General features: G+C 43.4%; 1 long non-coding RNA gene across 1 annotated transcript in view; it reads right to left on the reverse strand.

The window, feature by feature from the left end:
• The window catches only part of LOC111752159 (uncharacterized), a 58,946-nt gene extending 47,200 nt beyond the window's left edge, over positions 1 to 11,746 (reverse strand). Inside the window, exons 1-2 of the long non-coding RNA XR_002787158.2 lie at positions 11,580 to 11,746; positions 8,411 to 8,562 (exon numbers count right to left, since the gene is read on the reverse strand). This is a non-coding gene — a long non-coding RNA (uncharacterized LOC111752159). The remainder of the gene's footprint in view (positions 1 to 8,410; positions 8,563 to 11,579) is intronic.
• Positions 11,747 to 12,064: the final 318 nt, after the last annotated feature.

Raw genomic sequence — 12,064 nt, forward strand, 5'->3', positions numbered from 1 at the left:
CACCACCCTCCTGACTCAGAAAAGCTCTTCATCTCCTCCTTCACGAAGACAATAGAAGCCATCAGGCAAGGACAGCCCAACCATCTACTTCCAGACTCACCTGTGGGATCACCACTCGAGAGAGTGAGAATAGAACACACCGGATCCCATCCCATCCGATGCCACCTTCTGAAGAGACCAGTCCTGTAGATCAACCCTTCTCTCCCCACATCTTCAGCTTCTTTCTTTCTACTGGTTCCTTCTAGGTTAATATTTAAACATGCTTGAGGCTATTCCATCTTAAACAAACAGACACGCAAAGCCTCTCTTCTCCAAGGACTGGCCCTTCCAGCTCTGTCTTCCTTTTCCGTCCCCATCATACCCCAGCTTGTGAAAGCAGGGCCAGCATTCATTGTCCTCGCTCTCTCTTCTCCAATAAGGTTAGCAGTTTTGGATTAAGGCAGACTGGAGTCAGACCTGTTCTTCCCCTAAACGACTTGTGTGACTGTGGACACAGCATTTAATTTCTCTACTCCTCAACTCTCTCAAGTAAAATGGGTTAATATTAGTTCTACCCATCGGGTTGTTGAGAATACAAAACATGGCAATATTTGTAAAGAACGTAGGACAATGTCTGGTACCTACCAAGCTCTCAAAAGTGTAGCTGCTATTATCATATTATTACTATTATTATTATATCCTTAAAATTTTGTAATCTGGCTTTTTTCCCTTGTAATTCCACTGACATTATTCTTCCCTAGCAACCCTATTGCTGAATCCAAACAATGATGAATTTTTAGAATTACCTTCTTGTCACAGTTGACAACTCTTTTCTTCACAAAACAAGTTCTCAGTCTGCTTCTTCTTAGTCTCTTTCCTCTAACCGTCCAATACATGTAGATGTTCCTCAGAGCTTCATCCTCATCCCTGCTTGGTTTTCACTGTTTTCACACTCCCTGAGTGTTCTCATGCACTCCTATAGCTTCTACAGGCTCAGAAGGCTTCAATCCATGTCGGCAGAACTTTCTCCTGAGCTCCCGGCTCAGAAATCCCACTGCCCATAAGACCTCTCTTCTAAGACGGTCCACAGGCAATTCAAGTTGTCCAAGAGGATATAATCATCTTCCCTCTGTCTTCCTATGTGGGTCATTATTCACCCAGGTGATGCTTCTAGAAACCTTAATGACATCATGTCCTTCTCTGCCCTCTACATCCATTCACGAAGCCATCCCATTCTACCTCCTCATACCCTTCAGTTCATTTCTGTATCTCCATCCCTACTGGGGGCACTGCCAGAGTTAGTGCACCATCATCTCCTGTCTAGATCACAGTCACAAATTTCCAACTGATATACCCATTGCATCCCCTCTAGTCCATTATCTACCCTATACCCAGAGTGAGATTTATTTATCTTTTTACTTCCCGGAATTAATACACAGTGGTGTTTCTAACATAAAAATCTTACCACATTATTCATCTGTAAAACATTCAATGGCTCCTCCTTGCCCTTAGGATCAAGTTCAAATTCAGTTGCAAGGTTGACATGACTCTCCATGATTTCCAGCCTCTTCGCACCCATGTCCCCCCACTCAGCAATCTGAAATCCAGAGCATATCAAACATTTTTTGTTCCTCCCAAAATGCCCAGCTCCAGGCTGTTCCACCTGTGAGGAGGAGGGCATTGGAGGGATGAGAAACTGCCTGAAGTAAGCAACAGAGGCGGAAATACATGCTGGAAGGCAGCTGGCAGTCAGCCCACAGACGTGATGTTCAGAGCAATACTTCAGATGGTGGAAGTGACAGCATCACAGAATCTTGGAATTGCTCAGAAATGTATTTAAACCCAGCCTTCCCCGCCATCCACCCCTAAACTTACTCATCATGCCTTCAAAGAACTTATATTTGAAAAGTAGTGAAACACATGTACTATAGGTTTTGCGTATTATGGCTTTTTAATTACATACTCAGTGGAGAGTATGTAATACAGAGAGACAGGTGGTTAATGCTCTATGGCTCCTGGAGGGCAGAAATCTTTCCCCTGATGTCTGTCCCCGAGGGTAGAGGTGATCGTTGAATGGGAAGGAAAAGAAGGTCAGTAACTTCATTTTTCATGAAGACAAAGGAAGCATCCAAAGGTTTCTGTCAATTCTTTTGTTTTATGGAGATAGTTAAATGGGAAACCAAGAAGGAAGAGAAATCTTTCCACTTCTTCTGACAGGCCTCACAAATTGTCTGATATTAAAAGAACACTGGTACTCCTTTTCTACCCAGTTACAGTGGTGCCGCAGTGGTTAACGCTCGGCTCCTAACCTAAAGGTCGGAGGTTTGAACCCACCAGCTTCTCCATGGGAGAAAGATGTGACAGCCTGCTTTTGTAAATATTACAACATTGGAAATCCTGCGGAACAGTTCTACTCTGTCCTATACAGTCGTTATGAGTTGGGATCAACTAGATGCAGTGGGGTTGTTTATTTGTTTGTTTGATTGTACCCAGTCACAGAAAATAGCACAGCCCTTGGAAACCAGAATTCTCTTATTTTAGCCTGTACTGAAGTCATCCTTCAAATACACCTACATCATTAAATGCCTGACACCGTTTGGCTTGGTAGGAAAATTAGTGAAGTAGCGGTATATCACGCAAGTACAAAACCAGAGTTATTTATGTAAATAGACAGTGTGGAGAAAAATGGATTGTTCAAATAAGCCGCCTAATCCACAGGGTTGTAATGGAAATTGCTCCAATTTCTAGGGGTGATTTAGGATGAAAGCTTTGTTATTTTGTCTTCAGGATGCAATGGTTGTTAACTGACCATTCTTCTGCTTCTACAGTGATCTTTTAAAATATGAGAAGAAAACCAAAGGGACTCGTTGCTGATATTTTATAAAATAGTAATGGAAAGAAAAAGAAAGAAAAGCTGTGGGTGAACCCTGCATATATTGTCTAGGGACTTTTTGTTTAGAGATTTATTTTTCCTCATTACTTAGGAGAACCTACCCCCCACCCACTCCATGGAGTAAATTTATTCTGGAACATAGCTGACGTTCCAGTAAAGGGAGATATTTTCAGGTTTGCCATTTAGATTATGTAAAAAGTACACTGTCCTTTAGAACAGGTGTTTTTGGAAAAATTAAATTTGTGTAAAGATGGATATTTTCATTTGTAATGGGATATTAACATAGACAGCTGAAATGAGAGCTCTAAACAGACTTTCAACTTATTATTTAGAACTTTATGTTATTATGCACACACCTCAAAACTTTCAACTTGCCAAGCTCCAAACCAAAAAAACAAAACAAAACCTGTTCTCGAGTCGATTCCAACTCACAGCAAACCTCTAGGACACAGTAGAACTGCCCTATAGGGTTTCCAGGGAGTGGCAGGTGGATTCCAACTGCCAACCTTTTGGTTAGCAGCCAAGCTCTTAACCACTGTGCCACCAGGGCTCTGAGCAAATGTGCTCAAAGTTATCAGGAATGCCTAAGTGATACTTTGAACTGCGTGGTAAGGTTACTTGAAGATTGATGATGCAAATTACAAGGGAAAACATTTTGGAAAACTCAGACCTCTGCATGATATAAAATCCATCCAGCGAGGGCATGTGTGTGAGCATGTACACACACACACACACACACATATGCACGTACACGCGTGCACACACACAGAGGGATATTTCATGAGCACGGTAAAGGAGCCAGGGCATTGTGACCTTGTGCTTCTCTAGACAAACATCACCCATGGGAAAGGCTCAAGTCGGTCCCTTAGAGATGATCATTTTAATAAATATAGTGGCCACTATTTATTTAGTGCTAACTATGGGCCGAAGCCCTGGTGGTGCAGTGGTTAAGAACTTGGCTAGCCAAAATTTTGACAGTTCAAATCCACCAGCTGCTGTTTTGAAACCTTAGTGGGCAGTTCTACTCTGTCCTATAAGGTCGCTATGAGTTGAAATCGACTCAACGGCAATGAGTTTGGTTGTTTTTTGTTTGTTTTGGGAACTATGGGCCAGGTGCCACGGCTAGTCTTTTATAATCATCTCATTTTACCCTCCCAATAACCGCACTTAGTAAATTATAATACCCCCATTTTACAGATAAGAAAACAGAGGTGTGTTTCACCACCAAACCACCATAAAAAAAACCAACCCAGTGCCACCATATGACCTTGGAAAAAGCAGCAAGGTCACTCATTTCCAAGCTGTACTTGTTTCATGAGGAGTAGAAGTAAAATTTTGTTTTTTGCTAAGTCTTTTAGTTAATTTCAAGGAATTTATAATTGAGATACAGAGAAGAGCAGGCTTCTCATTTAACCTTCATAACCAAACCAAAAACCAAACCCACTGCCATCAAGTCAATTCCAATTCACAGCAACCCCACAGGGTTTCCAAAGCTGTAAATCTCTATGCAAGCAGACTGCCACATTTTTCTCCTGCAGAGCCCATGGTGGTTTTGAGTGGCTGACCTTTCAGTTTGCAGTCAATTGCTTTAACACCACCAGGTCTTCTTTCCTTCATAACAGCATGCTTTATGTTAAAGGCTAAGGATAAATATTGTCTAGTATTTGCATAAAACTATTTGAGTAAGATGTACACATAAAACAAGTTTTGAAGAAATACAAATGTTTCCGTACAATTCAGCACCTTTCTCTCAAATGATCATCAGTCCAACAATTCAATCTGACTGACAAATGTTATTCTAGCACCTGTTACATGCCAGACACAGTAAATAAATAACAAGTCAGCAGACACCACCCCTGGCCTCACAGAACCTTCCATGTTGTCGGAGACAGATGATTACGTAAGTGATTTTACTGCAGTGTTTTAGGTGCTATAAAAACAAACAAACAAAAAAGTTGTCGTCGATTCCAACTCACAGCGATCCTATAGACCACAGTAGAACTGCCCCATAGGGTTTCCAAGGAGTGGCTGGTGCATTCCAACCGCCGACGTTTTGGTTAGCAGCCGAGCTCTTAACCACTGCGTCACCAGATTAGATAGGAACCTTAGAGGGCAGTGAGTTTATGTGAGTGGGGAAGGAACAACTCAGACAAGGAGGGTGAGAATGGCTGCACAACTCAAAGGATATAATCAGTGTCACTGAACTGTACATGTAGAATCTATTGAACTGGTCTATAGCTTGCTGTGTATACTCTCAACAATAGCAGCGAAATAAAAAAAAAATAAATAAATACATAAGGAGCTCTTCTGGTCCATGCAGAAGGACATCATGTTTGGGAAAGCAGGTCATCAAAAACGAGGGGAACCCTCAACGAGATGAATGGACACGATAGCTGAAAAAATCTGCTCAAATATGCCAACGATTGTGAGGATGGCACAGGACCAGGCAATATTTCTTTCTGTTATACGTAAGCTTGCCCTGAGTCAGAGCAAAGTCAAGGGCAACTAACAACCACAACAAAGTACATGCAGAAGGAGAAGGAAAAGACGATTATCACTCAGCCCCGGTAACATGAACCCATATGATGAACACGCCTCTATAATGCTTTTCTCCCCTCAGGCACCCCTATTTACATTTGGCAAAAGCCAGATGATGAATAAGAAAAATCGCTGAAGAATTGATACCTTTGAATTGTGGTGTTGGTGAAGAATATTGAGTATACCATGGTCTGCCAAAGAACAAACGAATCTGTCTTGGAAGAAGTACAACCAGAATGCTCGTTAGAAGCAAGGATGGCGAGACCAAGTTTCACATACTTTGGACATGTTGTCAGGAGGGCTCAGTCCCTGGAGAAGGACATCATGCTTGGTAAAGTAGAGGGTCAGCGAAAGAGAGGAAGACCCTCAATGAGATGGACTGACACGGTGGCTGCAACAATGGGCTCAAGCATAACAACGACTGTGAGGATGGAGCAGGACTGGGTAGCATTTTGTTCTGTTGTCGCTACGAGTCGGAGCCTACTTGGCAGAACCTAACAACAACATTTTTCCTTTGAAACCCGAGCTTTTACAGAACTTGGAGTTATTAAATGGGATGTTCCCTTGGCAGGCATGACTAAAATACTGGGGTAAATTCAAAACTCTTCCCTTTTTAAAAGTTTAAATTTGCAAATACATTGTGCTGGACACAACCTTTAAAGCACACTTAAAGAAGTCATTTAAAAAAAAAAAAAAAAAACTTATATATTAAGTGTGTTCCCCGGGAGTTTTTTCTCCTTCTGGACAAAGAGAAAGTTTCCAGTGAGGAACTAGAAAATGCTTTCGGTATAAGACAATCCAAAACAAGCAAACAAACAAATGCACACACGTGCACACACACACACACACACATTTCTGGGTTTGATAATGGAGAAAGAATTGTTTGAAAGGGGCAGTGGAATGCCTAAACAAATACTATTCCAAGTATTTCAAGTACCACCCAGGGGGCGACTTCCCTTGCAGATGCCGTAATTGGCCACAGGCAGATGAGAACCTGTATTTCAGAACATAAGCCTACCCGCCGGCGCCCCCCCATAAAGAATTCTACAAGCAATAGCAAGCCCCGGCTAGAGTAGCGATTCATGACTTGTGGCTGAAAACATTCTGCCACTTGACAGATGACTTTCTTCTGGGGTTTAAGACAGGCAGGCACCAGGCAGTATCTTGACAACAATGAATACTGACCCAAGGAGAAGAAAGGCAGAGGTCCAGGGTTCAGCAGCCCAGAGAGATGGCGTACCTTCTGGGAAGAATGCCTGTAGTAAGTCCCCCCCAGCCCCCAACAGGGTAACCACTGACGGGCCAGCAATTGCTTCCTTACAGAAGCACGTCAGGAATTCATCAAACAAGAAAGTGGAATTCCATGACTTCTTTTTATTACGCTGAGTGATTTAGATTTCATTTGTCTGCTTGCTCCCAGAGACTAAATCTTCTCACCTTACATTTAGATTCTAACTCGAGGTTTATCCCTCTGGCATATCTCAGCCCCAGTTCTTTGTTTTCCCAATGCAGATCCCCATACCGGGTAGAACATAAGCCATGGCCGTTACCTGATAATGACCTTGATCTTGTGACTAGCCTTACCCACCCACCCAGACAGGCCTGGCTTAGAGCGAAAGCGGGACTTCCTCCATCCCATCCTTCCCCAACCCCAGACCCGTCCAAAACCGAGCCCCTTGTCCTCCCTCCAAAACCCAACTCTCCTCCTAGCTCACCAAACTGGCAAGTGGCTCCACCATCCAACCTCCAATGGCTGATCCAGAAACCAAAAAGCCACCTTTGCCTCTTCCCTCAGGTCAATAACCAAACCCTGTCACTTCGACAATCCAACCCTCTCTCTAATCTGTTTCTCTTAGTCTCACTGCCATCATCCAGGTCCAGCTCACCGGCCATTTCAGCCCTGAATTATACAACCTGCAGCCAAAGTGGTCTTGCCCGACCCAGCTTATACAGACTTTCTCTTGCTTAGAGCCTTTGCAGCAGCTCTCCATGGCTTTTAGCATACAATCCAAAGTCCTTCACGTGGCTTAAGGAGTCCTTCAGTTTCTTGCCCTTGCTTTTATCTGGATCACCATCCCTTACCATGCCCCACCACTCTCCTGAATTCTGTGTGGGCCCCCCAAAGCCCTGGGCTCTCTCTTGTCACCCAGCCTTTGCATACACTGCTGTTCCCTTTGCCTGAAACAGGCATCCTCACCCAAATCCTATTTGTCTTTCTGGTCTCCGCTCAGCTCTTTCTGCCAACAGGAAGGCTCCCCTGCTCTCCCTACATGCTCCATAACCCTCTTTCATGTCACTGCACTTATCACATCACTTTGGGGTCTCGATTGCACCCAGACAGCATTGTACCCCAAGATTTAGATACAGAACCTGGTATATATTAGGCACTTAAATTTTTGTTGAATGAATGAATGAACACTTCTAGAGTTATTGAGCGACCTACTGAATTAACAAATTCATTAATTAATTACACTCTTGATTATTTTAGCAATTGAAAGCATATCCTTTGCCTCCTACCACACTCATTCCCCTCCTTAATGACTTTTGTACTGATCCACTCCTTCTGTGGTTCCTAACCTACCTAGTCCCTTCTCTGATTCTCTGGGCTTGGTGTATATCATTGATATCCTTGCTGTCTGACTCTTGGCTTTCCCACGGCAGCTCTGGTTTGGATTGCCCTCTTGCTCCCCATCCTTCTTTGGGTAGGTTGAGCCTCATGGATTCTAACTTTTGGTCCCAGTCATTCAGTTGCTCAGTTGTTCCATGCAGGGGCTGGCCACCCCTGCCCCTCACCCCATCCTACCCACTAAGTGAGGAGTAAGGCATTTTAATACAAGTCCACGCTACCTAGAGTTCTTCCTCAAGACTCAAGCAAAATGCCACCACCTCTATCTCCTTAAACTGTGGCTTGAATATTTGGGCAGGACATACACAGCTTTGTGGGCAGATGTGAACTGTGTCAAGGAAAGAAGTAATGAAGCTCAATGCAGAGGTACTCACTCTCCCTATCACCACAAGTGCCTCCAAGCACCACTGACACAGCACCATCAGCCCATTCCTTGATCTTCCTGTTGAAGATTCATGCAGATTTATCACAGAGCTGTAGTTGTCCATGGGCTCAAGGATCTTGGGTGTGTTCTCTTATAAACCACCTGTTGGGGAACAATGCAAAAAAGAGTCATTCTATCCCTACAGAAAAACTGTCAAGTTCTCTGCTACTCTGCAGGGTATGCTCAAAGTCCCATCCACCAGCCTGTCTGTGGTCAGGATTTACAGGTTAAGTGAAAAAGGAAGACTGCTCGGATTTGGCCAAGTTCAAGTGAATCCTGGATGTGTTACCCACCTCTAAGTCCATGCCATTCAGGGCCACCTGTCAGTATTGTGTACCAGGCTGTGACCCCAAAGTCTGGTTGAACATGTGACTCAGCCTGACTCCACCTGCAATGGGCTCACCAGTCTAGGGGATTCTGTCATGTGAAAAATCTCCCTCATCTAGCTGAGTTTTTAAAGGATCTTCCTAAAGCAATAGGGCTCTGTACCAGCCAGTGCCAAGCTTCCCTTCCCATTCTCTCTCCTCTAGGTAGAAGTCCCTGCTCGTACCACTGCTTTTCATAGCTGCCCACCACCATCTTTCAGCCCTAACTAGACAAAATATGTGCTGCTTTTTCCTAGTCTCTTCTAAATATCTGCACAATTCCTGGCTGCTGACTTTAGGAGAGCCGGCTGGAATGCGAGGAAGTGATGTTTTTGCAGAGATATCCATCAACCCTCTCTGATTTATACTGAAAAATTCATCATTCACAAAGAGTAGTTTAGCTATTTTTGGCCACAAATTACCTATACTTGCCACATATCTCACAACTGATAGCCATACATGACTCTGTTAGTGTGCTGCAGCTAAGCACCACCGGCCTAGAATGTTCTTACCCCACCTGTAAACTCTGAGTCCGAACACCAGCTTCCTGAGACCTCTCCCACCCCACCTCTCCAGGCACCTTCCTTGGCCACTTCCCTGTTCACAGGTGCAGACTGAGACCCAAGTCTAGTGTCGGGGGTCTGCTGGTTTGTAACTGATTGATACAATGGATGCTCAAAAATATTCTCTGTCCCATTTGTGACACCTTCAGATAACCTGCCATCCTTCTTTAAGGCATTTTTAATCTCCAAAGCGCAAAATTCAAATGCCTCTTAAAATATACAAGGTTGAACTGAAGATAGCACAGCAGGCAGCACAGAAGCGTGGGTCGGCCTTTAAGTAGGAAGTTGGGACCTTGATCTCAAACGCTATTAAAAGCCATTCTTCTTCCAATCCCTTCACCTGCCCACCTGATTGTTTTTAAATGAAGATGCAAGATCTCAAGGAGGAGAGGGTGCAGAAATAGAATGCCTTTTTTTTTCTTTCTCTCGGCTATCTCACAGATAATGCTGTGGAAGCATCTGATCGCTGGTATAGACAACCAGTGCAAATTAAAAGCTTCACTGAAAGCGTATAAAAGACCATCTCCACTCCCTCGTCTACTCCTGTTCTCACACAACGTGCAACACAACTCAGGAGGAGGCCAGGAAAAGATGATCTCTAGAAAACTCAATTGCTATACCAATTATTCAGTGAAATATCCTTTGTTAAGCCTCGAGCCTTTGATTAGCGAGTTTAATTTAAAAGGACTCCTCCCATTTAAAGCTCAGCTTCATCAAGTGCTGCCTTTGTTTGGCGTGGTGATATGGGCGACTGACAGGCCAAAAGGGGTCTTGGATGTGAGATGGTGTTGCTGTTAAATCAGATCTGCTTTGGAAGAGACTAGGAGGCAACCAGAATGGCTGTCTGTGGTTAGTTTAAGGCACCACCTGGAAGTCCTTCCTCCCCAAATCACCCTGATATCAGTGACGCTGTCCCATCTGGCTGGGACAAAACCAACTCAGTTGCCATTGAGTCAATTCGGATTCATGGCAGCCCCCTGTGTTGTAGAGTTTTCTTGGCTCTGAACTTTCAGAAGCAGAGTGCCAAGCCTTTCTCCCAAGGCAACTCTGGGTGGGTTCGAATAGCCAACCTTTCAGTTAGAAGTTGAACACCTAATTGACTGCACCACCCAGGTGTTTCTTCTGGCTGGGACAAGGAGGTCTTAAGCAGAAAATGTGTATCGCCTTCCTTCCATGCCTTCAGGAAGTGGACAGCTAAAGCCAACTCAGTCTGCAGTCTAAGTGGAACAAATGAACTTGAAATGTAAAATAGACTTAAGAAGTTTTCTAAATGATCTTAGAGACCATAGTTCCACCCCAGTACTGTCCAGTCATCATTAGCTTCTGGGGAAATCTAAACCACAAAATCCATAATTCAAGGCCAAATATTCCGAAGATTTACTCACTGTATTAAAAACTTGACAAAAAATACAAGCATATAAAAATCAGTCCACAATATCAGACCCTTTTTCAGGTTAGGAGTAACTGGAGGAAAACATCCATATCATAATGTCATTAGAGTTGCTGCTCTGTCCCAATTAATGCCTACAGCACTGCTAAGGAGACAGGCATCCATGGGACCTTTTCCCCACCCAGTGACAGACATCTGATTAAAGGGAGGCACTCAGAGTCTGCCTCACAGAAAGGTGAACTTGAACACCAACATTCTAGTTATTTAGCCACAAGTGCAGACCTTAGAAGGTCATGTAAACAAACTAAGGTGCTGACTTCATTTTGGAATGGATGCAGTAACACCAGGTGTGTGTGTGTGTATGTGTGTGTGTGTGTGTGCACCCATGTGTGTGTCTACGAGAAAGAGACCGAGAAAGAGAGAAACTTCTCTTTCTCTTGGAAGTACCTAAAGCTTTCCTGCTGCAACAGGAAAAGTATCATTAGAGTTCTCTGAAATAAACCCCTTTTCCCCTGAGTTTTCTTAAAGGGTTTCTGTTGCTTGCCACTAAGAGATGTCTGTCCAAGTGGTCTATTCTCCATGTGTCCTTTTATTGGAACCACCACGCCTTTGGTATCATGAGATAAAGGGCTAGAAATCACACTCCCAGTTTGCAAGAGGTTGTAACAAAACAGAGCTGAAGTCCAACCTCTCTAAAAAAAAAAAAAAAATAGCAGAAAAGACCTCTTATGAACCCATGGGGAAAATGAAATGGATGTCAAAGGCCCCTCACCACTATTCTTTAAACCCTCTCCCACACACCTTTCTCAAGCTTCTGGACTCTCTGATGATTTTGTTTTGTTTTGCCAGCCAAATGGGAAGTTATGAAGCTTTTGCTGGATGTTGCAGATAGGAAATAGCAATCAACTGGAATCTTTGACGCCAAAACAATAAAATTGTGAAGAACTCACTTCCCTTCGCCTCTTTCCTCTGGAAATGAAAACAGTACACAATTAAGTACATCAATTGCAGAGGACAAATAACAATGACCAGAATAAGCAAATGTAGCAGGGATTATTCTTTACCATGCTTAGTTCTCTGTGTTTTTTAAAAAAAAAAAAAAAATCCAATAGAACCCTTATTAGAACTCAGTAAAAGTATAGGGCTCTTCTTTGTTAGGATAGTTGCTGAAACAAGACATTTTCTTGTATGATATTTAACTGTTGTGGTCTGGAAGCCCTTTTTCAGGTACTTACCACACACACTTACTCAAGTGGAACAATGCTGGCCATGTCAGCTGCTGAACG

The sequence above is a fragment of the Loxodonta africana genome, chromosome 27, assembly GCF_030014295.1.
Source record: "Loxodonta africana isolate mLoxAfr1 chromosome 27, mLoxAfr1.hap2, whole genome shotgun sequence".
Taxonomy (NCBI): Eukaryota; Metazoa; Chordata; class Mammalia; order Proboscidea; family Elephantidae; genus Loxodonta; species Loxodonta africana.